Source organism: Balaenoptera ricei, chromosome 16, assembly GCF_028023285.1.
Source record: "Balaenoptera ricei isolate mBalRic1 chromosome 16, mBalRic1.hap2, whole genome shotgun sequence".
NCBI lineage: Eukaryota > Metazoa > Chordata > Mammalia > Artiodactyla > Balaenopteridae > Balaenoptera > Balaenoptera ricei.
The window spans coordinates 86,879,851-86,907,101 of NC_082654.1; positions in this window are offsets into that span (position 1 = coordinate 86,879,851).

Below are 27,251 nucleotides of genomic sequence, written 5' to 3' on the forward strand. Positions count from 1 at the left end.
GCTATGTTGGGTCTTCGTTTCTGTGCTAGGGCTCTCTCCAATTGCGGTAAGTAGGGGCCACTCTTCATCGCGCTGCATAGGCCTCTCATTATCGCGGCCTCTCTTGTTGTGGAGCACAGGCTCCAGCGGCGCAGGCTCAGTAGTTGTGGCTCACGGGCCCAGTTGCTCCACGGCCTGTGGGATCCTCCCAGACCAGGGCTCGAACCCGTGTACCCTGCGTTGGCAGATAGATTCTCAACCACTGCGCCACCAGGGAAGCCCCTGTTCTGCTTTATTTTAAAGGAAGTACCCTTTTCAGGACTCCTAGGCCCCTTGGGTGTGCATCATTTTCCCTCCAAGTTCAGTGAGTACCTCCAGACCCCTGTGGGCCTGCTGAGCAAAATCGAGGCCCAAAGGTCGGGCCTTTGGAGGCCCTCTGTGTATGCCGAGTGATGGGCAACACACTGCTCGTTCCTTAAGGAGAGCTACATTTCCAGAGCACTGGAACAGCCTCAGGACCACATTTCTAGCCAGTGCGACGTGCCATGGAAGTGTTCGTCATGGCCCCCGTCTGAGCTGCCATGAGAAATCACTCTGCTTAGGATTCTTCGAGGACCTCGTACCTGAAGTCACTCTGCTCGAGGAGAAAGTCAGCATCCTACCATGCTATGTCGCTAACGGGACACTCAGCGTGAGCAGTTGTCTCGAGGTAAGGCCCTGAATTGCCATGCAGAAGCGGAGGCGTGCAGCATTTTCCATGAGGCCGTAGCCGCTGCTCTGCATTGTTTTAACCTCAGTACGCTCTGCAGGACATCTAGGAACCCCGCGTGGGCACCCTATTCCCTGCAAGAACACTGAGTACCCTCAGGCCCCCATGGGCCTGCTAAGCCACATCCAGGCCCGTAGCCCTTTGGAACCACTCTGTGTATGCCGAGTGTAGGGCAACAGTCTGCATTCTTTCTTGGGACAGCTTGAATATCTCAACACTCCCACTGGTCGACGAACACCTTTCTAGCAGGTCCAACATACCGTGCAAGTGTGACTCATTGCCCTAGTCTGAGCTGCACTGAGAACAACCCTCGGCTTCGCATTCGATCTGGGACCCCCTGCCTGAAGTCACCCTGCCTCCAGGAGAATGTCAGCTTGCGTTCCGACTGCAACTAAAGCCCAGTTCCTCGTGTAACACTGCAGGCTTTTGAAGAGCCACGGGCCCGGAGGCTTAGCTGGGGCATTCCTTGGTTGAGGCAGTTTGCTGTTCGCAGAACACCCTGCTTGGACGAGTTGATTCAAGGAAGGAACCACTGTGTAACCTGTGTCTGTTTGGACTTGTTAGAAAGCACAGGGTTGTATGCTGCGTGTGCCCGTGGAAATGGGGGCCTGATGGAACTAGCCTTGCTTTCCCATTTGGAAAGCTCCATTCATGCTGCCTTTAAGCTACTTGAAATTGACTGCAGTTGACAGGCCACTAGCCACTGTAGGCATGGCTCTGGGAAGACAATGAGTTTTCTCCAGGTTAGCCGGGTGCTTCGATGGCCGGGGTGGAGCTCATCCTGCCACGCTCTAGAGCTAAAGGGAAAGTCAACGTGAGTACTGGCCTCGAGGTAAGTCCCTGAGTAGCCGCGCAGAAAGGGAGGCATGCAGCTCTTTCTATGAGGTCTTATTCGCTGTTCTGCTTCATTATTATTATTTTTTTAATTTTTTATTGTTTTTTTAAGACTTATTGATTGATTGATTGCTATGTTGGGTCTTCGTTTCTGTGCTAGGGCTCTCTCCAATTGCGGTAAGTAGGGGCCACTTTTCATCGCGGTGCATAGGCCTCTCATTATGGCGGCCTCTCTTGTTGCGGAGCACAGGCTCCAGCGGCGCAGGCTCAGTAGTTGTGGCTCACGGGCCCAGTTGCTCCACGGCCTGTGGGATCCTCCCAGACCAGGGCTCGAACCCGTGTACCCTGCGTTGGCAGACAGATTCTCAACCACTGCGCCACCAGGGAAGCCCCTGTTCTGCTTTATTTTAAAGGAAGTACCCTTTTCAGGACTCCTAGGCCCCTCGGGTGTGCATCATTTTCCCTCCAAGATCAGTGAGTACCTCCAGACCCCTGTGGGTCTGCTGAGCAACATCGAGGCCCAAAGTTCGGGCCTTCGGAGGCGCTCTGTGTATGCCGAGTGATGGGCAACACACTGCTCGTTCCTTAAGGAGAGCTACATTTCCAGAGCACTGGAACAGCCTCAGGACCACATTTCTAGCCAGTGCGACATGCCATGGAAGTGTTCGTCATGGCCCCCGTTTGAGCTGCCATGAGAAAACACTCTGCTTAGGATTCTTTGAGGACCTCGTACCTGAAGTCTCTCTGCTCGAGGAGAAAGTCAGCATCCTACCATAGTGTGTTCCTAACGGGACACTCAGCGTGAGCAGTTGTCTCGAGGCAAGGCCCTGATTTGCCATGCAGAAGCGGAGGCGTGCAGCAGTGTCCAGGAGGCCGTAGCCGCTGCTCTGCATTGTTTTAACGTCAGTACGCTTTGCAGGACATCTAGGAACCCCGCGTGGGCACCCTATTCCCTGCAAGAACACTGAGTACCCTCAGGCCCCCATGGGCCTGCTAAGCCACATCCAGGCCCGTAGCCCTTCGGAGCCACTCTGGGTATACCGAGTGTAGGGCAACAGACTGCACTCTTTCTTGGGAGAGCGTGATTTCCTCAACACTCCCACAGGTCGACGAACACCTTTCTAGCAGGTCCAACATACCGTGCAAGTGTGACTCATTGCCCTAGTCTGAGCTGCACTGAGAATAACCCTCGGCTTCGCATTCGATCTGGGACCCCCTGCCTGAAGTCACCCTGCCTCCAGGAAAATGTCGGCTTGCGTTCCGACTGCAACTAAAGCCCAGTTCCTCGTGTAACACTGCAGGCTTCGAAGAGCCATGGTCCTGGAAGCCTAGCTGGGGATTTCCTTGGTTTAGGCAGTTTGCTGTTTGCAGAACACCCTGCTTTGAGGAGTTGATTCAGGGAAGGAACCACTGGGTAACCAGTGTCTCTTTGGAATTGATAGAAAGCCCAGGGATGTATGCTGCGTGTGCCCGTGAAATGGGGGCCTGATGGAACTAGCCTTCCTTTCCCATTTTTTTTTTTTTAAAGAATTCCTAAGTTATTTATTTATTTATTTGTGGCTGTGTTGGGTCTTCCTTTCTGTGCGGGGGCTTTCTCTAGTTGCGGCAAGCGGGGGCCACTCTTCATCGCAGTGCGCGGGACTCTCACTATGGCGGCCTCTCTTGTTTCGGAGCACAGGTTCTGGACGCGCAGGCTCAGTACTTGTGGCTCACGGGCCTAGTTGCTCCGCGGCATGTGGGATCTTCCCAGACCAGGGCTCGAACCCGTGTGCCCTGCATTGGCAGGCAGATTCTCAACCACTGCACCACCAGGGAAGACATGCTTTCCCATTTTGAAAGCACCATTCATGCTGCCTTGAAGCTACTTGAAATTGACTGCTGTTGACAGGCCACTAGCCACTGTAGGCATGTCTCTAAGAAGAAAATTAGTTTTCTCTAGGTAAGCCGGGTGCTTCGATGGCCGGGGTGGAGCTCATCCTGCCACGCTCTAGAGCTAAAGGGAAAGTCAACGTGAGTACTGGCCTCGAGGTAAGTCCCTGAGTAGCCGCGCAGAAAGGGAGGCATGCAGCTCTTTCCATGAAGTCTTAGTCGCTGTTCTGCTTTATTTTATTTTATTTTTATCATTTTTTATTGTTTTTTTAAATTTTATTGATTGATTGATTGATTGTTATGTTGGGTCTTCGTTTCTGTGCTAGGGCCCTCTACAGTTGCGGTAAGTGGGGGCCATTCTTCATCGCGGTGCGTAGGCCTCTCACTATCGCGGCCTCTCTTTTTGCGGAGCACAGGCTCAAGCGGCGCAGGCTCAGTAGTTGTGGCTCACGCGCCCTGTTGATCCGCGGCCTGTGGGATCCTCCCAGACCAGGGCTCGAACCCATATACCCTGCGTTGGCAGGCAGATTCTGAACCACTGCACCACCAGGGAAGCCCCTGTTCTGCTTTATTTTAAAGGACGTACCCTTTTCAGGACTCCTAGGCCCCTCGGGTGTGCATCATTTTCCCTCCAAGATCAGTGAGTACCTCCAGACCCCTGTGGGTCTGCTGAGCAACATCGAGGCCCAAAGTTCGGGCCTTCGGAGGCCCTCTGTGTATGCCGAGTGATGGGCAACACACTGCTCGTTCCTTAAGGAGAGCTACATTTCCAGAGCACTGGAACAGCCTCAGGACCACATTTCTAGCCAGTGCGACATGCCATGGAAGTGTTCGTCATGGCCCCCGTTTGAGCTGCCATGAGAAAACACTCTGCTTAGGATTCTTTGAGGACCTCGTACCTGAAGTCTCTCTGCTCGAGGAGAAAGTCAGCATCCTACCATAGTGTGTTCCTAACGGGACACTCAGCGTGAGCAGTTGTCTCGAGGCAAGGCCCTGATTTGCCATGCAGAAGCGGAGGCGTGCAGCAGTGTCCAGGAGGCCGTAGCCACTGCTCTGCATTGTTTTAACGTCAGTACGCTTTGCAGGACATCTAGGAACCCCGCGTGGGCACCCTATTCCCTGCAAGAACACTGAGTACCCTCAGGCCCCCATGGGCCTGCTAAGCCACATCCAGGCCCGTAGCCCTTCGGAGCCACTCTGGGTATACCGAGTGTAGGGCAACAGACTGCACTCTTTCTTGGGAGAGCGTGATTTCCTCAACACTCCCACAGGTCGACGAACACCTTTCTAGCAGGTCCAACATACCGTGCAAGTGTGACTCATTGCTCTTGTCTGAGCTGCACTGAGAATAACCCTCGGCTTCGCATTCGATCTGGGACCCCCTGCCTGAAGTCACCCTGCCTCCAGGAAAATGTCGGCTTGCGTTCCGACTGCAACTAAAGCCCAGTTCCTCGTGTAACACTGCAGGCTTCGAAGAGCCATGGTCCTGGAAGCCTAGCTGGGGATTTCCTTGGTTTAGGCAGTTTGCTGTTTGCAGAACACCCTGCTTTGAGGAGTTGATTCAGGGAAGGAACCACTGGGTAACCAGTGTCTCTTTGGACTTGATAGAAAGCACAGGAATGTATGCTGCGTGTGCCCGTGAAATGGGGGCCTGATGGAACTAGCCTTCCTTTCCCATTTTTTTTTTTTAAAGAATTCCTAAGTTATTTATTTATTTATTTGTGGCTGTGTTGGGTCTTCCTTTCTGTGCGGGGGCTTTCTCTAGTTGCGGCAAGCGGGGGCCACTCTTCATCGCAGTGCGCGGGACTCTCACTATGGCGGCCTCTCTTGTTTCGGAGCACAGGTTCTGGACGCGCAGGCTCAGTACTTGTGGCTCACGGGCCTAGTTGCTCCGCGGCATGTGGGATCTTCCCAGACCAGGGCTCGAACCCGTGTGCCCTGCATTGGCAGGCAGATTCTCAACCACTGCACCACCAGGGAAGACATGCTTTCCCATTTTGAAAGCACCATTCATGCTGCCTTGAAGCTACTTGAAATTGACTGCTGTTGACAGGCCACTAGCCACTGTAGGCATGTCTCTAAGAAGAAAATTAGTTTTCTCTAGGTAAGCCGGGTGCTTCGATGGCCGGGGTGGAGCTCATCCTGCCACGCTCTAGAGCTAAAGGGAAAGTCAACGTGAGTACTGGCCTCGAGGTAAGTCCCTGAGTAGCCGCGCAGAAAGGGAGGCATGCAGCTCTTTCCATGAAGTCTTAGTCGCTGTTCTGCTTTATTTTATTTTATTTTTATCATTTTTTATTGTTTTTTTAAATTTTATTGATTGATTGATTGATTGTTATGTTGGGTCTTCGTTTCTGTGCTAGGGCCCTCTACAGTTGCGGTAAGTGGGGGCCATTCTTCATCGCGGTGCGTAGGCCTCTCACTATCGCGGCCTCTCTTTTTGCGGAGCACAGGCTCCAGCGGCGCAGGCTCAGTAGTTGTGGCTCACGCGCCCTGTTGATCCGCGGCCTGTGGGATCCTCCCAGACCAGGGCTCGAACCCATATACCCTGCGTTGGCAGGCAGATTCTGAACCACTGCACCACCAGGGAAGCCCCTGTTCTACTTTATTTTAAAGGAAGGACCCTTTTCAGGACTCCTAGGCCCCTCGGGTGTGCATCATTTTCCCTCCAAGATCAGTGAGTACCTCCAGACCCCTGTGGGCCTGCTGAGCAACATTGAGGCCCAAGGGTCGGTCCCTCGGAGGCCCTCTGTGTATGCCGAGTGATGGGTAACACACTGCTCGTTCCTTAAGGAGAGCTACATTTCCAGAGCACTGGAACAGCCTCAGGACCACATTTCTAGCCAGTGCGACATGCCATGGAAGTGTTCGTCATGGCCCCCGTCTGAGCTGCCATGAGAAAACACTCTGCTTAGGATTCTTCGAGAACCTCGTACCTGAAGTCACTCTGCTCGAGGAGAAAGTCAGCATCCTACCATACTGTGTTGCTAACGGGACTCTCAGCGTGAGCAGTTGTCTCGAGGTAAGGCCCTGAATTGCCATGCAGAAGCGGAGGCGTGCAGCAGTTTCCAGGAGGCCGTAGCCGCTGCTCTGCATTGTTTTAACGTCAGTACGCTTTGCAGGACATCTAGGAACCCCGCGTGGGCACCCTATTCCCTGAAAGAACACTGAGTACCCTCAGGCCCCCATGGGCCTGCTAAGCCACATCCAGGCCCGTAACCCTTTGGAACCACTCTGTGTATGCCGAGTGTAGGGCAACAGTCTGCATTCTTTCTTGGGAGAGCTCGATTTCCTCAACACTCCCACTGGTCGACAAACACCTTTCTAGCCGGTCCAACATACCGTGCAAGTGTGACTCATTGCCCTAGTCTGAGCTGCACTGAGAAGAACCCTCGGCTTCGCATTCGATCTGGGACCCCCTGCCTGAAGTCACCCTGCCTCCAGGAGAATGTCAGCTTGCGTTCCGACTGCAACTAAAGCCCAGTTCCTCGTGTAACACTGCAGGCTTTTGAAGAGCCACGGGCCTGGAGGCTTAGCTGGGGCGATCCTTGGTTGAAGCAGTTTGCTGTTCGCAGAACACCCTGCTTGGACGACTTGATTCAAGGAAGGAACCACTGTGTAACCTGTGTCTCTTTGGACTTGTTAGAAAGCACAGGGATGTATGCTGCGTGTGCCCATGGAAATGGGGGCCTGATGGGACTAGCCTTGCTTTGCCATTTTTTTTTTTTTAAAGAAATCCTAAGTTATTTATTTATGGCAGTGTTGGGTCTTCGTTTCTGTGCAGGGGCTTTTTCTAGTTGCGGCAAGCGTGGGCCACTCTTCATCGCACTGCGCGGGCCTTTCACTATGGCGGCCTCTCTTGTTGCGGAGCACAGGCTCCGGACGCGCAGGCTCAATAGTTGTGACTCACGGGCCTAGTTGCCCCGCGGCATGTGGGATCTTCCCAGACCAGGGCTCGAACCCGTGTCCCCTGCATTGGCAGGCAGATTCTCAACCACTGCACCACCAGGGAAGCCCTGCTTTCCCATTTGGAAAGCTCCATTCATGCTGCCTTGAAGCTACTTGAAACTGACTGCTGTTGACAGGCCACTAGCCACTGTAGGCATGGCTCTGGGAAGAAAATGAGTTTTCTCCAGGTTAGCCGGGTGCTTCGATGGCTGGGGTGGAGCTCATCCTGCCACGCTCTAGAGCTAAAGGGAAAGTCAACGTGAGTACTGGCCTCGAGGTAAGTCCCTGAGTAGCCGCGCAGAAAGGGAGGCATGCACCTCTTTCCATGAGGTCTTATTCGCTGTTCTGCTTTATTATTATTATTTTTTTATTTTTTATTGTTTTTTTAAGACTTATTGATTGATTGATTGATTGATTGCTATGTTGGGTCTTCGTTTCTGTGCTAGGGCTTTCTCCAATTGCGGTAAGTAGGGGCCACTCTTCATCGCGCTGCATAGGCCTCTCATTATCGCGGCCTCTCTTGTTGTGGAGCACAGGCTCCAGCGGCGCAGGCTCACTAGTTGTGGCTCACGGGCCCAGTTGCTCCACGGCCTGTGGGATCCTCCCAGACCAGGGCTCGAACCCGTGTACCCTGCGTTGGCAGACAGATTCTCAACCACTGCGCCACCAGGGAAGCCCCTGTTCTGCTTTATTTTAAAGGAAGTACCCTTTTCAGGACTCCTAGGCCCCTCGGGTGTGCATCATTTTCCCTCCAAGATCAGTGAGTACCTCCAGACCCCTGTGGGCCTGCTGAGCAACATCGAGGCCCAAAGGTCGGGCCTTCGGAGGCCCTCTGTGTATGCCGAGTGATGGGCAACACACTGCTCATTCCTTAAGGAGAGCTACATTTCCAGAGCACTGGAACAGCCTCAGGACCACATTTCTAGCCAGTGCGACATGCCATGGAAGTGTTCGTCATGGCCCCCGTTTGAGCTGCCATGAGAAAACACTCTGCTTAGGATTCTTTGAGGACCTCGTACCTGAAGTCTCTCTGCTCGAGGAGAAAGTCAGCATCCTACCATACTGTGTTCCTAACGGGACACTCAGCGTGAGCAGTTGTCTCGAGGCAAGGCCCTGATTTGCCATGCAGAAGCGGAGGCGTGCAGCAGTGTCCAGGAGGCCGTAGCCGCTGCTCTGCATTGTTTTAACGTCAGTACGCTTTGCAGGACATCTAGGAACCCCGCGTGGGCACCCTATTCCCTGCAAGAACACTGAGTACCCTCAGGCCCCCATGGGCCTGCTAAGCCACATCCAGGCCCGTAGCCCTTCGGAGCCACTCTGGGTATGCCGAGTGTAGGGCAACAGACTGCACTCTTTCTTGGGAGAGCGTGATTTCCTCAACACTCCCACAGGTCGACGAACACCTTTCTAGCAGGTCCAACATACCGTGCAAGTGTGACTCATTGCCCTAGTCTGAGCTGCACTGAGAACAACCCTCGGCTTCGCATTCGATCTGGGACCCCCTGCCTGAAGTCACCCTGCCTCCAGGAGAATGTCAGCTTGCGTTCCGACTGCAACTAAAGCCCAGTTCCTCGTGTAACACTGCAGGCTTTTGAAGAGCCACGGGCCCGGAGGCTTAGCTGGGGCATTCCTTGGTTGAGGCAGTTTGCTGTTGGCAGAACACCCTGCTTGGACGAGTTGATTCAAGGAAGGAACCACTATGTAACCTGTGTCTGTTTGGACTTGTTAGAAAGCACAGGGATGTATGCTGCGTGTGCCCATGGAAATGGGGGCCTGATGGAACTAGCCTTGCTTTCCCATTTGGAAAGCTCCATTCATGCTGCCTTTAAGCTACTTGAAATTGACTGCTGTTGACAGGCCACTAGCCACTGTAGGCATGGCTCTGGGAAGACAATGAGTTTTCTCCAGGTTAGCCGGGTGCTTCGATGGCCGGGGTGGAGCTCATCCTGCCACGCTCTAGAGCTAAAGGGAAAGTCAACGTGAGTACTGGCCTCGAGGTAAGTCCCTGAGTAGCCGTGCAGAAAGGGAGGCATGTAGCTCTTTCCATGAGGTCTTATTTGCTGTTCTGCTTTATTATTATTATTTTTTTATTTTTTATTGTTTTTTTAAGACTTATTGATTGATTGATTGATTGATTGCTATGTTGGGTCTTCGTTTCTGTGCTAGGGCTCTCTCCAATTGCGGTAAGTAGGGGCCACTCTTCATCGCGCTGCATAGGCCTCTCATTATCGCGGCCTCTCTTGTTGTGGAGCACAGGCTCCAGCGGCGCAGGCTCAGTAGTTGTGGCTCACGGGCCCAGTTGCTCCACGGCCTGTGGGATCCTCCCAGACCAGGGCTCGAACCCGTGTACCCTGCGTTGGCAGATAGATTCTCAACCACTGCGCCACCAGGGAAGCCCCTGTTCTGCTTTATTTTAAAGGAAGTACCCTTTTCAGGACTCCTAGGCCCCTTGGGTGTGCATCATTTTCCCTCCAAGTTCAGTGAGTACCTCCAGACCCCTGTGGGCCTGCTGAGCAAAATCGAGGCCCAAAGGTCGGGCCTTTGGAGGCCCTCTGTGTATGCCGAGTGATGGGCAACACACTGCTCGTTCCTTAAGGAGAGCTACATTTCCAGAGCACTGGAACAGCCTCAGGACCACATTTCTAGCCAGTGCGACGTGCCATGGAAGTGTTCGTCATGGCCCCCGTCTGAGCTGCCATGAGAAATCACTCTGCTTAGGATTCTTCGAGGACCTCGTACCTGAAGTCACTCTGCTCGAGGAGAAAGTCAGCATCCTACCATGCTATGTCGCTAACGGGACACTCAGCGTGAGCAGTTGTCTCGAGGTAAGGCCCTGAATTGCCATGCAGAAGCGGAGGCGTGCAGCATTTTCCATGAGGCCGTAGCCGCTGCTCTGCATTGTTTTAACCTCAGTACGCTCTGCAGGACATCTAGGAACCCCGCGTGGGCACCCTATTCCCTGCAAGAACACTGAGTACCCTCAGGCCCCCATGGGCCTGCTAAGCCACATCCAGGCCCGTAGCCCTTTGGAACCACTCTGTGTATGCCGAGTGTAGGGCAACAGTCTGCATTCTTTCTTGGGACAGCTTGAATATCTCAACACTCCCACTGGTCGACGAACACCTTTCTAGCAGGTCCAACATACCGTGCAAGTGTGACTCATTGCCCTAGTCTGAGCTGCACTGAGAACAACCCTCGGCTTCGCATTCGATCTGGGACCCCCTGCCTGAAGTCACCCTGCCTCCAGGAGAATGTCAGCTTGCGTTCCGACTGCAACTAAAGCCCAGTTCCTCGTGTAACACTGCAGGCTTTTGAAGAGCCACGGGCCCGGAGGCTTAGCTGGGGCATTCCTTGGTTGAGGCAGTTTGCTGTTCGCAGAACACCCTGCTTGGACGAGTTGATTCAAGGAAGGAACCACTGTGTAACCTGTGTCTGTTTGGACTTGTTAGAAAGCACAGGGTTGTATGCTGCGTGTGCCCGTGGAAATGGGGGCCTGATGGAACTAGCCTTGCTTTCCCATTTGGAAAGCTCCATTCATGCTGCCTTTAAGCTACTTGAAATTGACTGCAGTTGACAGGCCACTAGCCACTGTAGGCATGGCTCTGGGAAGACAATGAGTTTTCTCCAGGTTAGCCGGGTGCTTCGATGGCCGGGGTGGAGCTCATCCTGCCACGCTCTAGAGCTAAAGGGAAAGTCAACGTGAGTACTGGCCTCGAGGTAAGTCCCTGAGTAGCCGTGCAGAAAGGGAGGCATGTAGCTCTTTCCATGAGGTCTTATTTGCTGTTCTGCTTTATTATTATTATTTTTTTATTTTTTATTGTTTTTTTAAGACTTATTGATTGATTGATTGATTGATTGCTATGTTGGGTCTTCGTTTCTGTGCTAGGGCTCTCTCCAATTGCGGTAAGTAGGGGCCACTCTTCATCGCGCTGCATAGGCCTCTCATTATCGCGGCCTCTCTTGTTGTGGAGCACAGGCTCCAGCGGCGCAGGCTCAGTAGTTGTGGCTCACGGGCCCAGTTGCTCCACGGCCTGTGGGATCCTCCCAGACCAGGGCTCGAACCCGTGTACCCTGCGTTGGCAGACAGATTCTCAACCACTGCGCCACCAGGGAAGCCCCTGTTCTGCTTTATTTTAAAGGAAGTACCCTTTTCAGGACTCCTAGGCCCCTCGGGTGTGCATCATTTTCCCTCCAAGATCAGTGAGTACCTCCAGACCCCTGTGGGCCTGCTGAGCAACATCGAGGCCCAAAGGTCGGGCCTTCGGAGGCCCTCTGTGTATGCCGAGTGATGGGCAACACACTGCTCGTTCCTTAAGGAGAGCTACATTTCCAGAGCACTGGAACAGCCTCAGGACCACATTTCTAGCCAGTGCGACATGCCATGGAAGTGTTCGTCATGGCCCCCGTTTGAGCTGCAATGAGAAAACACTCTGCTTAGGATTCTTTGAGGACCTCGTACCTGAAGTCTCTCTGCTCGAGGAGAAAGTCAGCATCCTACCATACTGTGTTCCTAACGGGACACTCAGCGTGAGCAGTTGTCTCGAGGCAAGGCCCTGATTTGCCATGCAGAAGCGGAGGCGTGCAGCAGTGTCCAGGAGGCCGTAGCCGCTGCTCTGCATTGTTTTAACGTCAGTACGCTTTGCAGGACATCTAGGAACCCCGCGTGGGCACCCTATTCCCTGCAAGAACACTGAGTACCCTCAGGCCCCCATGGGCCTGCTAAGCCACATCCAGGCCCGTAGCCCTTCGGAGCCACTCTGGGTATGCCGAGTGTAGGGCAACAGACTGCACTCTTTCTTGGGAGAGCGTGATTTCCTCAACACTCCCACAGGTCGACGAACACCTTTCTAGCAGGTCCAACATACCGTGCAAGTGTGACTCATTGCCCTAGTCTGAGCTGCACTGAGAACAACCCTCGGCTTCGCATTCGATCTGGGACCCCCTGCCTGAAGTCACCCTGCCTCCAGGAGAATGTCAGCTTGCGTTCCGACTGCAACTAAAGCCCAGTTCCTCGTGTAACACTGCAGGCTTTTGAAGAGCCACGGGCCCGGAGGCTTAGCTGGGGCATTCCTTGGTTGAGGCAGTTTGCTGTTGGCAGAACACCCTGCTTGGACGAGTTGATTCAAGGAAGGAACCACTATGTAACCTGTGTCTGTTTGGACTTGTTAGAAAGCACAGGGATGTATGCTGCGTGTGCCCATGGAAATGGGGGCCTGATGGAACTAGCCTTGCTTTCCCATTTGGAAAGCTCCATTCATGCTGCCTTTAAGCTACTTGAAATTGACTGCTGTTGACAGGCCACTAGCCACTGTAGGCATGGCTCTGGGAAGACAATGAGTTTTCTCCAGGTTAGCCGGGTGCTTCGATGGCCGGGGTGGAGCTCATCCTGCCACGCTCTAGAGCTAAAGGGAAAGTCAACGTGAGTACTGGCCTCGAGGTAAGTCCCTGAGTAGCCGTGCAGAAAGGGAGGCATGTAGCTCTTTCCATGAGGTCTTATTTGCTGTTCTGCTTTATTATTATAATTTTTTTATTTTTTATTGTTTTTTTAAGACTTATTGATTGATTGATTGATTGATTGCTATGTTGGGTCTTCGTTTCTGTGCTAGGGCTCTCTCCAATTGCGGTAAGTAGGGGCCACTCTTCATCGCGCTGCATAGGCCTCTCATTATCGCGGCCTCTCTTGTTGTGGAGCACAGGCTCCAGCGGCGCAGGCTCAGTAGTTGTGGCTCACGGGCCCAGTTGCTCCACGGCCTGTGGGATCCTCCCAGACCAGGGCTCGAACCCGTGTACCCTGCGTTGGCAGATAGATTCTCAACCACTGCGCCACCAGGGAAGCCCCTGTTCTGCTTTATTTTAAAGGAAGTACCCTTTTCAGGACTCCTAGGCCCCTTGGGTGTGCATCATTTTCCCTCCAAGTTCAGTGAGTACCTCCAGACCCCTGTGGGCCTGCTGAGCAACATCGAGGCCCAAAGGTCGGGCCTTTGGAGGCCCTCTGTGTATGCCGAGTGATGGGCAACACACTGCTCGTTCCTTAAGGAGAGCTACATTTCCAGAGCACTGGAACAGCCTCAGGACCACATTTCTAGCCAGTGCGACGTGCCATGGAAGTGTTCGTCATGGCCCCCGTCTGAGCTGCCATGAGAAATCACTCTGCTTAGGATTCTTCGAGGACCTCGTACCTGAAGTCACTCTGCTCGAGGAGAAAGTCAGCATCCTACCATGCTATGTCGCTAACGGGACACTCAGCGTGAGCAGTTGTCTCGAGGTAAGGCCGTGAATTGCCATGCAGAAGCGGAGGCGTGCAGCATTTTCCATGAGGCCGTAGCCGCTGCTCTGCATTGTTTTAACCTCAGTACGCTCTGCAGGACATCTAGGAACCCCGCGTGGGCACCCTATTCCCTGCAAGAACACTGAGTACCCTCAGGCCCCCATGGGCCTGCTAAGCCACATCCAGGCCCGTAGCCCTTTGGAACCACTCTGTGTATGCCGAGTGTAGGGCAACAGTCTGCATTCTTTCTTGGGACAGCTTGAATATCTCAACACTCCCACTGGTCGACGAACACCTTTCTAGCAGGTCCAACATACCGTGCAAGTGTGACTCATTGCCCTAGTCTGAGCTGCACTGAGAACAACCCTCGGCTTCGCATTCGATCTGGGACCCCCTGCCTGAAGTCACCCTGCCTCCAGGAGAATGTCAGCTTGCGTTCCGACTGCAACTAAAGCCCAGTTCCTCGTGTAACACTGCAGGCTTTTGAAGAGCCACGGGCCCGGAGGCTTAGCTGGGGCATTCCTTGGTTGAGGCAGTTTGCTGTTCGCAGAACACCCTGCTTGGACGAGTTGATTCAAGGAAGGAACCACTGTGTAACCTGTGTCTGTTTGGACTTGTTAGAAAGCACAGGGATGTATGCTGCGTGTGCCCGTGGAAATGGGGGCCTGATGGAACTAGCCTTGCTTTCCCATTTGGAAAGCTCCATTCATGCTGCCTTTAAGCTACTTGAAATTGACTGCAGTTGACAGGCCACTAGCCACTGTAGGCATGGCTCTGGGAAGACAATGAGTTTTCTCCAGGTTAGCCGGGTGCTTCGATGGCCGGGGTGGAGCTCATCCTGCCACGCTCTAGAGCTAAAGGGAAAGTCAACGTGAGTACTGGCCTCGAGGTAAGTCCCTGAGTAGCCGCGCAGAAAGGGAGGCATGCAGCTCTTTCTATGAGGTCTTATTCGCTGTTCTGCTTCATTATTATTATTTTTTTAATTTTTTATTGTTTTTTTAAGACTTATTGATTGATTGATTGCTATGTTGGGTCTTCGTTTCTGTGCTAGGGCTCTCTCCAATTGCGGTAAGTAGGGGCCACTTTTCATCGCGGTGCATAGGCCTCTCATTATGGCGGCCTCTCTTGTTGCGGAGCACAGGCTCCAGCGGCGCAGGCTCAGTAGTTGTGGCTCACGGGCCCAGTTGCTCCACGGCCTGTGGGATCCTCCCAGACCAGGGCTCGAACCCGTGTACCCTGCGTTGGCAGACAGATTCTCAACCACTGCGCCACCAGGGAAGCCCCTGTTCTGCTTTATTTTAAAGGAAGTACCCTTTTCAGGACTCCTAGGCCCCTCGGGTGTGCATCATTTTCCCTCCAAGATCAGTGAGTACCTCCAGACCCCTGTGGGTCTGCTGAGCAACATCGAGGCCCAAAGTTCGGGCCTTCGGAGGCGCTCTGTGTATGCCGAGTGATGGGCAACACACTGCTCGTTCCTTAAGGAGAGCTACATTTCCAGAGCACTGGAACAGCCTCAGGACCACATTTCTAGCCAGTGCGACATGCCATGGAAGTGTTCGTCATGGCCCCCGTTTGAGCTGCCATGAGAAAACACTCTGCTTAGGATTCTTTGAGGACCTCGTACCTGAAGTCTCTCTGCTCGAGGAGAAAGTCAGCATCCTACCATAGTGTGTTCCTAACGGGACACTCAGCGTGAGCAGTTGTCTCGAGGCAAGGCCCTGATTTGCCATGCAGAAGCGGAGGCGTGCAGCAGTGTCCAGGAGGCCGTAGCCGCTGCTCTGCATTGTTTTAACGTCAGTACGCTTTGCAGGACATCTAGGAACCCCGCGTGGGCACCCTATTCCCTGCAAGAACACTGAGTACCCTCAGGCCCCCATGGGCCTGCTAAGCCACATCCAGGCCCGTAGTCCTTCGGAGCCACTCTGGGTATACCGAGTGTAGGGCAACAGACTGCAATCTTTCTTGGGAGAGCGTGATTTCCTCAACACTCCCACAGGTCGACGAACACCTTTCTAGCAGGTCCAACATACCGTGCAAGTGTGACTCATTGCCCTAGTCTGAGCTGCACTGAGAATAACCCTCGGCTTCGCATTCGATCTGGGACCCCCTGCCTGAAGTCACCCTGCCTCCAGGAAAATGTCGGCTTGCGTTCCGACTGCAACTAAAGCCCAGTTCCTCGTGTAACACTGCAGGCTTTTGAAGAGCCACGGGCCCGGAGGCTTAGCTGGGGCATTCCTTGGTTGAGGCAGTTTGCTGTTGGCAGAACACCCTGCTTGGACGAGTTGATTCAAGGAAGGAACCACTATGTAACCTGTGTCTGTTTGGACTTGTTAGAAAGCACAGGGATGTATGCTGCGTGTGCCCATGGAAATGGGGGCCTGATGGAACTAGCCTTGCTTTCCCATTTGGAAAGCTCCATTCATGCTGCCTTTAAGCTACTTGAAATTGACTGCTGTTGACAGGCCACTAGCCACTGTAGGCATGGCTCTGGGAAGACAATGAGTTTTCTCCAGGTTAGCCGGGTGCTTCGATGGCCGGGGTGGAGCTCATCCTGCCACGCTCTAGAGCTAAAGGGAAAGTCAACGTGAGTACTGGCCTCGAGGTAAGTCCCTGAGTAGCCGTGCAGAAAGGGAGGCATGTAGCTCTTTCCATGAGGTCTTATTTGCTGTTCTGCTTTATTATTATTATTTTTTTATTTTTTATTGTTTTTTTAAGACTTATTGATTGATTGATTGATTGATTGCTATGTTGGGTCTTCGTTTCTGTGCTAGGGCTCTCTCCAATTGCGGTAAGTAGGGGCCACTCTTCATCGCGCTGCATAGGCCTCTCATTATCGCGGCCTCTCTTGTTGTGGAGCACAGGCTCCAGCGGCGCAGGCTCAGTAGTTGTGGCTCACGGGCCCAGTTGCTCCACGGCCTGTGGGATCCTCCCAGACCAGGGCTCGAACCCGTGTACCCTGCGTTGGCAGATAGATTCTCAACCACTGCGCCACCAGGGAAGCCCCTGTTCTGCTTTATTTTAAAGGAAGTACCCTTTTCAGGACTCCTAGGCCCCTTGGGTGTGCATCATTTTCCCTCCAAGTTCAGTGAGTACCTCCAGACCCCTGTGGGCCTGCTGAGCAAAATCGAGGCCCAAAGGTCGGGCCTTTGGAGGCCCTCTGTGTATGCCGAGTGATGGGCAACACACTGCTCGTTCCTTAAGGAGAGCTACATTTCCAGAGCACTGGAACAGCCTCAGGACCACATTTCTAGCCAGTGCGACGTGCCATGGAAGTGTTCGTCATGGCCCCCGTCTGAGCTGCCATGAGAAATCACTCTGCTTAGGATTCTTCGAGGACCTCGTACCTGAAGTCACTCTGCTCGAGGAGAAAGTCAGCATCCTACCATGCTATGTCGCTAACGGGACACTCAGCGTGAGCAGTTGTCTCGAGGTAAGGCCCTGAATTGCCATGCAGAAGCGGAGGCGTGCAGCATTTTCCATGAGGCCGTAGCCGCTGCTCTGCATTGTTTTAACCTCAGTACGCTCTGCAGGACATCTAGGAACCCCGCGTGGGCACCCTATTCCCTGCAAGAACACTGAGTACCCTCAGGCCCCCATGGGCCTGCTAAGCCACATCCAGGCCCGTAGCCCTTTGGAACCACTCTGTGTATGCCGAGTGTAGGGCAACAGTCTGCATTCTTTCTTGGGACAGCTTGAATATCTCAACACTCCCACTGGTCGACGAACACCTTTCTAGCAGGTCCAACATACCGTGCAAGTGTGACTCATTGCCCTAGTCTGAGCTGCACTGAGAACAACCCTCGGCTTCGCATTCGATCTGGGACCCCCTGCCTGAAGTCACCCTGCCTCCAGGAGAATGTCAGCTTGCGTTCCGACTGCAACTAAAGCCCAGTTCCTCGTGTAACACTGCAGGCTTTTGAAGAGCCACGGGCCCGGAGGCTTAGCTGGGGCATTCCTTGGTTGAGGCAGTTTGCTGTTCGCAGAACACCCTGCTTGGACGAGTTGATTCAAGGAAGGAACCACTGTGTAACCTGTGTCTGTTTGGACTTGTTAGAAAGCACAGGGTTGTATGCTGCGTGTGCCCGTGGAAATGGGGGCCTGATGGAACTAGCCTTGCTTTCCCATTTGGAAAGCTCCATTCATGCTGCCTTTAAGCTACTTGAAATTGACTGCAGTTGACAGGCCACTAGCCACTGTAGGCATGGCTCTGGGAAGACAATGAGTTTTCTCCAGGTTAGCCGGGTGCTTCGATGGCCGGGGTGGAGCTCATCCTGCCACGCTCTAGAGCTAAAGGGAAAGTCAACGTGAGTACTGGCCTCGAGGTAAGTCCCTGAGTAGCCGTGCAGAAAGGGAGGCATGTAGCTCTTTCCATGAGGTCTTATTTGCTGTTCTGCTTTATTATTATTATTTTTTTATTTTTTATTGTTTTTTTAAGACTTATTGATTGATTGATTGATTGATTGCTATGTTGGGTCTTCGTTTCTGTGCTAGGGCTCTCTCCAATTGCGGTAAGTAGGGGCCACTCTTCATCGCGCTGCATAGGCCTCTCATTATCGCGGCCTCTCTTGTTGTGGAGCACAGGCTCCAGCGGCGCAGGCTCAGTAGTTGTGGCTCACGGGCCCAGTTGCTCCACGGCCTGTGGGATCCTCCCAGACCAGGGCTCGAACCCGTGTACCCTGCGTTGGCAGATAGATTCTCAACCACTGCGCCACCAGGGAAGCCCCTGTTCTGCTTTATTTTAAAGGAAGTACCCTTTTCAGGACTCCTAGGCCCCTTGGGTGTGCATCATTTTCCCTCCAAGTTCAGTGAGTACCTCCAGACCCCTGTGGGCCTGCTGAGCAAAATCGAGGCCCAAAGGTCGGGCCTTTGGAGGCCCTCTGTGTATGCCGAGTGATGGGCAACACACTGCTCGTTCCTTAAGGAGAGCTACATTTCCAGAGCACTGGAACAGCCTCAGGACCACATTTCTAGCCAGTGCGACGTGCCATGGAAGTGTTCGTCATGGCCCCCGTCTGAGCTGCCATGAGAAATCACTCTGCTTAGGATTCTTCGAGGACCTCGTACCTGAAGTCACTCTGCTCGAGGAGAAAGTCAGCATCCTACCATGCTATGTCGCTAACGGGACACTCAGCGTGAGCAGTTGTCTCGAGGTAAGGCCCTGAATTGCCATGCAGAAGCGGAGGCGTGCAGCATTTTCCATGAGGCCGTAGCCGCTGCTCTGCATTGTTTTAACCTCAGTACGCTCTGCAGGACATCTAGGAACCCCGCGTGGGCACCCTATTCCCTGCAAGAACACTGAGTACCCTCAGGCCCCCATGGGCCTGCTAAGCCACATCCAGGCCCGTAGCCCTTTGGAACCACTCTGTGTATGCCGAGTGTAGGGCAACAGTCTGCATTCTTTCTTGGGACAGCTTGAATATCTCAACACTCCCACTGGTCGACGAACACCTTTCTAGCAGGTCCAACATACCGTGCAAGTGTGACTCATTGCCCTAGTCTGAGCTGCACTGAGAACAACCCTCGGCTTCGCATTCGATCTGGGACCCCCTGCCTGAAGTCACCCTGCCTCCAGGAGAATGTCAGCTTGCGTTCCGACTGCAACTAAAGCCCAGTTCCTCGTGTAACACTGCAGGCTTTTGAAGAGCCACGGGCCCGGAGGCTTAGCTGGGGCATTCCTTGGTTGAGGCAGTTTGCTGTTCGCAGAACACCCTGCTTGGACGAGTTGATTCAAGGAAGGAACCACTGTGTAACCTGTGTCTGTTTGGACTTGTTAGAAAGCACAGGGTTGTATGCTGCGTGTGCCCGTGGAAATGGGGGCCTGATGGAACTAGCCTTGCTTTCCCATTTGGAAAGCTCCATTCATGCTGCCTTTAAGCTACTTGAAATTGACTGCAGTTGACAGGCCACTAGCCACTGTAGGCATGGCTCTGGGAAGACAATGAGTTTTCTCCAGGTTAGCCGGGTGCTTCGATGGCCGGGGTGGAGCTCATCCTGCCACGCTCTAGAGCTAAAGGGAAAGTCAACGTGAGTACTGGCCTCGAGGTAAGTCCCTGAGTAGCCGCGCAGAAAGGGAGGCATGCAGCTCTTTCTATGAGGTCTTATTCGCTGTTCTGCTTCATTATTATTATTTTTTTAATTTTTTATTGTTTTTTTAAGACTTATTGATTGATTGATTGCTATGTTGGGTCTTCGTTTCTGTGCTAGGGCTCTCTCCAATTGCGGTAAGTAGGGGCCACTTTTCATCGCGGTGCATAGGCCTCTCATTATGGCGGCCTCTCTTGTTGCGGAGCACAGGCTCCAGCGGCGCAGGCTCAGTAGTTGTGGCTCACGGGCCCAGTTGCTCCACGGCCTGTGGGATCCTCCCAGACCAGGGCTCGAACCCGTGTACCCTGCGTTGGCAGACAGATTCTCAACCACTGCGCCACCAGGGAAGCCCCTGTTCTGCTTTATTTTAAAGGAAGTACCCTTTTCAGGACTCCTAGGCCCCTCGGGTGTGCATCATTTTCCCTCCAAGATCAGTGAGTACCTCCAGACCCCTGTGGGTCTGCTGAGCAACATCGAGGCCCAAAGTTCGGGCCTTCGGAGGCGCTCTGTGTATGCCGAGTGATGGGCAACACACTGCTCGTTCCTTAAGGAGAGCTACATTTCCAGAGCACTGGAACAGCCTCAGGACCACATTTCTAGCCAGTGCGACATGCCATGGAAGTGTTCGTCATGGCCCCCGTTTGAGCTGCCATGAGAAAACACTCTGCTTAGGATTCTTTGAGGACCTCGTACCTGAAGTCTCTCTGCTCGAGGAGAAAGTCAGCATCCTACCATAGTGTGTTCCTAACGGGACACTCAGCGTGAGCAGTTGTCTCGAGGCAAGGCCCTGATTTGCCATGCAGAAGCGGAGGCGTGCAGCAGTGTCCAGGAGGCCGTAGCCGCTGCTCTGCATTGTTTTAACGTCAGTACGCTTTGCAGGACATCTAGGAACCCCGCGTGGGCACCCTATTCCCTGCAAGAACACTGAGTACCCTCAGGCCCCCATGGGCCTGCTAAGCCACATCCAGGCCCGTAGCCCTTCGGAGCCACTCTGGGTATACCGAGTGTAGGGCAACAGACTGCACTCTTTCTTGGGAGAGCGTGATTTCCTCAACACTCCCACAGGTCGACGAACACCTTTCTAGCAGGTCCAACATACCGTGCAAGTGTGACTCATTGCCCTAGTCTGAGCTGCACTGAGAATAACCCTCGGCTTCGCATTCGATCTGGGACCCCCTGCCTGAAGTCACCCTGCCTCCAGGAAAATGTCGGCTTGCGTTCCGACTGCAACTAAAGCCCAGTTCCTCGTGTAACACTGCAGGCTTCGAAGAGCCATGGTCCTGGAAGCCTAGCTGGGGATTTCCTTGGTTTAGGCAGTTTGCTGTTTGCAGAACACCCTGCTTTGAGGAGTTGATTCAGGGAAGGAACCACTGGGTAACCAGTGTCTCTTTGGAATTGATAGAAAGCCCAGGGATGTATGCTGCGTGTGCCCGTGAAATGGGGGCCTGATGGAACTAGCCTTCCTTTCCCATTTTTTTTTTTTAAAGAATTCCTAAGTTATTTATTTATTTATTTGTGGCTGTGTTGGGTCTTCCTTTCTGTGCGGGGGCTTTCTCTAGTTGCGGCAAGCGGGGGCCACTCTTCATCGCAGTGCGCGGGACTCTCACTATGGCGGCCTCTCTTGTTTCGGAGCACAGGTTCTGGACGCGCAGGCTCAGTACTTGTGGCTCACGGGCCTAGTTGCTCCGCGGCATGTGGGATCTTCCCAGACCAGGGCTCGAACCCGTGTGCCTTGCATTGGCAGGCAGATTCTCAACCACTGCACCACCAGGGAAGACATGCTTTCCCATTTTGAAAGCACCATTCATGCTGCCTTGAAGCTACTTGAAATTGACTGCTGTTGACAGGCCACTAGCCACTGTAGGCATGTCTCTAAGAAGAAAATTAGTTTTCTCTAGGTAAGCCGGGTGCTTCGATGGCCGGGGTGGAGCTCATCCTGCCACGCTCTAGAGCTAAAGGGAAAGTCAACGTGAGTACTGGCCTCGAGGTAAGTCCCTGAGTAGCCGCGCAGAAAGGGAGGCATGCAGCTCTTTCCATGAAGTCTTAGTCGCTGTTCTGCTTTATTTTATTTTATTTTTATCATTTTTTATTGTTTTTTTAAATTTTATTGATTGATTGATTGATTGTTATGTTGGGTCTTCGTTTCTGTGCTAGGGCCCTCTACAGTTGCGGTAAGTGGGGGCCATTCTTCATCGCGGTGCGTAGGCCTCTCACTATCGCGGCCTCTCTTTTTGCGGAGCACAGGCTCAAGCGGCGCAGGCTCAGTAGTTGTGGCTCACGCGCCCTGTTGATCCGCGGCCTGTGGGATCCTCCCAGACCAGGGCTCGAACCCATATACCCTGCGTTGGCAGGCAGATTCTGAACCACTGCACCACCAGGGAAGCCCCTGTTCTGCTTTATTTTAAAGGACGTACCCTTTTCAGGACTCCTAGGCCCCTCGGGTGTGCATCATTTTCCCTCCAAGATCAGTGAGTACCTCCAGACCCCTGTGGGTCTGCTGAGCAACATCGAGGCCCAAAGTTCGGGCCTTCGGAGGCCCTCTGTGTATGCCGAGTGATGGGCAACACACTGCTCGTTCCTTAAGGAGAGCTACATTTCCAGAGCACTGGAACAGCCTCAGGACCACATTTCTAGCCAGTGCGACATGCCATGGAAGTGTTCGTCATGGCCCCCGTTTGAGCTGCCATGAGAAAACACTCTGCTTAGGATTCTTTGAGGACCTCGTACCTGAAGTCTCTCTGCTCGAGGAGAAAGTCAGCATCCTACCATAGTGTGTTCCTAACGGGACACTCAGCGTGAGCAGTTGTCTCGAGGCAAGGCCCTGATTTGCCATGCAGAAGCGGAGGCGTGCAGCAGTGTCCAGGAGGCCGTAGCCGCTGCTCTGCATTGTTTTAACGTCAGTACGCTTTGCAGGACATCTAGGAACCCCGCGTGGGCACCCTATTCCCTGCAAGAACACTGAGTACCCTCAGGCCCCCATGGGCCTGCTAAGCCACATCCAGGCCCGTAGCCCTTCGGAGCCACTCTGGGTATACCGAGTGTAGGGCAACAGACTGCACTCTTTCTTGGGAGAGCGTGATTTCCTCAACACTCCCACAGGTCGACGAACACCTTTCTAGCAGGTCCAACATACCGTGCAAGTGTGACTCATTGCTCTTGTCTGAGCTGCACTGAGAATAACCCTCGGCTTCGCATTCGATCTGGGACCCCCTGCCTGAAGTCACCCTGCCTCCAGGAAAATGTCGGCTTGCGTTCCGACTGCAACTAAAGCCCAGTTCCTCGTGTAACACTGCAGGCTTCGAAGAGCCATGGTCCTGGAAGCCTAGCTGGGGATTTCCTTGGTTTAGGCAGTTTGCTGTTTGCAGAACACCCTGCTTTGAGGAGTTGATTCAGGGAAGGAACCACTGGGTAACCAGTGTCTCTTTGGACTTGATAGAAAGCACAGGAATGTATGCTGCGTGTGCCCGTGAAATGGGGGCCTGATGGAACTAGCCTTCCTTTCCCATTTTTTTTTTTTAAAGAATTCCTAAGTTATTTATTTATTTATTTGTGGCTGTGTTGGGTCTTCCTTTCTGTGCGGGGGCTTTCTCTAGTTGCGGCAAGCGGGGGCCACTCTTCATCGCAGTGCGCGGGACTCTCACTATGGCGGCCTCTCTTGTTTCGGAGCACAGGTTCTGGACGCGCAGGCTCAGTACTTGTGGCTCACGGGCCTAGTTGCTCCGCGGCATGTGGGATCTTCCCAGACCAGGGCTCGAACCCGTGTGCCCTGCATTGGCAGGCAGATTCTCAACCACTGCACCACCAGGGAAGACATGCTTTCCCATTTTGAAAGCACCATTCATGCTGCCTTGAAGCTACTTGAAATTGACTGCTGTTGACAGGCCACTAGCCACTGTAGGCATGTCTCTAAGAAGAAAATTAGTTTTCTCTAGGTAAGCCGGGTGCTTCGATGGCCGGGGTGGAGCTCATCCTGCCACGCTCTAGAGCTAAAGGGAAAGTCAACGTGAGTACTGGCCTCGAGGTAAGTCCCTGAGTAGCCGCGCAGAAAGGGAGGCATGCAGCTCTTTCCATGAAGTCTTAGTCGCTGTTCTGCTTTATTTTATTTTATTTTTATCATTTTTTATTGTTTTTTTAAATTTTATTGATTGATTGATTGATTGTTATGTTGGGTCTTCGTTTCTGTGCTAGGGCCCTCTACAGTTGCGGTAAGTGGGGGCCATTCTTCATCGCGGTGCGTAGGCCTCTCACTATCGCGGCCTCTCTTTTTGCGGAGCACAGGCTCCAGCGGCGCAGGCTCAGTAGTTGTGGCTCACGCGCCCTGTTGATCCGCGGCCTGTGGGATCCTCCCAGACCAGGGCTCGAACCCATATACCCTGCGTTGGCAGGCAGATTCTGAACCACTGCACCACCAGGGAAGCCCCTGTTCTACTTTATTTTAAAGGAAGGACCCTTTTCAGGACTCCTAGGCCCCTCGGGTGTGCATCATTTTCCCTCCAAGATCAGTGAGTACCTCCAGACCCCTGTGGGCCTGCTGAGCAACATCGAGGCCCAAGGGTCGGTCCCTCGGAGGCCCTCTGTGTATGCCGAGTGATGGGTAACACACTGCTCGTTCCTTAAGGAGAGCTACATTTCCAGAGCACTGGAACAGCCTCAGGACCACATTTCTAGCCAGTGCGACATGCCATGGAAGTGTTCGTCATGGCCCCCGTCTGAGCTGCCATGAGAAAACACTCTGCTTAGGATTCTTCGAGAACCTCGTACCTGAAGTCACTCTGCTCGAGGAGAAAGTCAGCATCCTACCATACTGTGTTGCTAACGGGACTCTCAGCGTGAGCAGTTGTCTCGAGGTAAGGCCCTGAATTGCCATGCAGAAGCGGAGGCGTGCAGCAGTTTCCAGGAGGCCGTAGCCGCTGCTCTGCATTGTTTTAACGTCAGTACGCTTTGCAGGACATCTAGGAACCCCGCGTGGGCACCCTATTCCCTGAAAGAACACTGAGTACCCTCAGGCCCCCATGGGCCTGCTAAGCCACATCCAGGCCCGTAACCCTTTGGAACCACTCTGTGTATGCCGAGTGTAGGGCAACAGTCTGCATTCTTTCTTGGGAGAGCTCGATTTCCTCAACACTCCCACTGGTCGACAAACACCTTTCTAGCCGGTCCAACATACCGTGCAAGTGTGACTCATTGCCCTAGTCTGAGCTGCACTGAGAAGAACCCTCGGCTTCGCATTCGATCTGGGACCCCCTGCCTGAAGTCACCCTGCCTCCAGGAGAATGTCAGCTTGCGTTCCGACTGCAACTAAAGCCCAGTTCCTCGTGTAACACTGCAGGCTTTTGAAGAGCCACGGGCCTGGAGGCTTAGCTGGGGCGATCCTTGGTTGAAGCAGTTTGCTGTTCGCAGAACACCCTGCTTGGACGACTTGATTCAAGGAAGGAACCACTGTGTAACCTGTGTCTCTTTGGACTTGTTAGAAAGCACAGGGATGTATGCTGCGTGTGCCCATGGAAATGGGGGCCTGATGGGACTAGCCTTGCTTTGCCATTTTTTTTTTTTTAAAGAAATCCTAAGTTATTTATTTATGGCAGTGTTGGGTCTTCGTTTCTGTGCAGGGGCTTTTTCTAGTTGCGGCAAGCGTGGGCCACTCTTCATCGCACTGCGCGGGCCTTTCACTATGGCGGCCTCTCTTGTTGCGGAGCACAGGCTCCGGACGCGCAGGCTCAATAGTTGTGACTCACGGGCCTAGTTGCCCCGCGGCATGTGGGATCTTCCCAGACCAGGGCTCGAACCCGTGTCCCCTGCATTGGCAGGCAGATTCTCAACCACTGCACCACCAGGGAAGCCCTGCTTTCCCATTTGGAAAGCTCCATTCATGCTGCCTTGAAGCTACTTGAAACTGACTGCTGTTGACAGGCCACTAGCCACTGTAGGCATGGCTCTGGGAAGAAAATGAGTTTTCTCCAGGTTAGCCGGGTGCTTCGATGGCTGGGGTGGAGCTCATCCTGCCACGCTCTAGAGCTAAAGGGAAAGTCAACGTGAGTACTGGCCTCGAGGTAAGTCCCTGAGTAGCCGCGCAGAAAGGGAGGCATGCACCTCTTTCCATGAGGTCTTATTCGCTGTTCTGCTTTATTATTATTATTTTTTTATTTTTTATTGTTTTTTTAAGACTTATTGATTGATTGATTGATTGATTGCTATGTTGGGTCTTCGTTTCTGTGCTAGGGCTTTCTCCAATTGCGGTAAGTAGGGGCCACTCTTCATCGCGCTGCATAGGCCTCTCATTATCGCGGCCTCTCTTGTTGTGGAGCACAGGCTCCAGCGGCGCAGGCTCACTAGTTGTGGCTCACGGGCCCAGTTGCTCCACGGCCTGTGGGATCCTCCCAGACCAGGGCTCGAACCCGTGTACCCTGCGTTGGCAGACAGATTCTCAACCACTGCGCCACCAGGGAAGCCCCTGTTCTGCTTTATTTTAAAGGAAGTACCCTTTTCAGGACTCCTAGGCCCCTCGGGTGTGCATCATTTTCCCTCCAAGATCAGTGAGTACCTCCAGACCCCTGTGGGCCTGCTGAGCAACATCGAGGCCCAAAGGTCGGGCCTTCGGAGGCCCTCTGTGTATGCCGAGTGATGGGCAACACACTGCTCATTCCTTAAGGAGAGCTACATTTCCAGAGCACTGGAACAGCCTCAGGACCACATTTCTAGCCAGTGCGACATGCCATGGAAGTGTTCGTCATGGCCCCCGTTTGAGCTGCCATGAGAAAACACTCTGCTTAGGATTCTTTGAGGACCTCGTACCTGAAGTCTCTCTGCTCGAGGAGAAAGTCAGCATCCTACCATACTGTGTTCCTAACGGGACACTCAGCGTGAGCAGTTGTCTCGAGGCAAGGCCCTGATTTGCCATGCAGAAGCGGAGGCGTGCAGCAGTGTCCAGGAGGCCGTAGCCGCTGCTCTGCATTGTTTTAACGTCAGTACGCTTTGCAGGACATCTAGGAACCCCGCGTGGGCACCCTATTCCCTGCAAGAACACTGAGTACCCTCAGGCCCCCATGGGCCTGCTAAGCCACATCCAGGCCCGTAGCCCTTCGGAGCCACTCTGGGTATGCCGAGTGTAGGGCAACAGACTGCACTCTTTCTTGGGAGAGCGTGATTTCCTCAACACTCCCACAGGTCGACGAACACCTTTCTAGCAGGTCCAACATACCGTGCAAGTGTGACTCATTGCCCTAGTCTGAGCTGCACTGAGAACAACCCTCGGCTTCGCATTCGATCTGGGACCCCCTGCCTGAAGTCACCCTGCCTCCAGGAGAATGTCAGCTTGCGTTCCGACTGCAACTAAAGCCCAGTTCCTCGTGTAACACTGCAGGCTTTTGAAGAGCCACGGGCCCGGAGGCTTAGCTGGGGCATTCCTTGGTTGAGGCAGTTTGCTGTTGGCAGAACACCCTGCTTGGACGAGTTGATTCAAGGAAGGAACCACTATGTAACCTGTGTCTGTTTGGACTTGTTAGA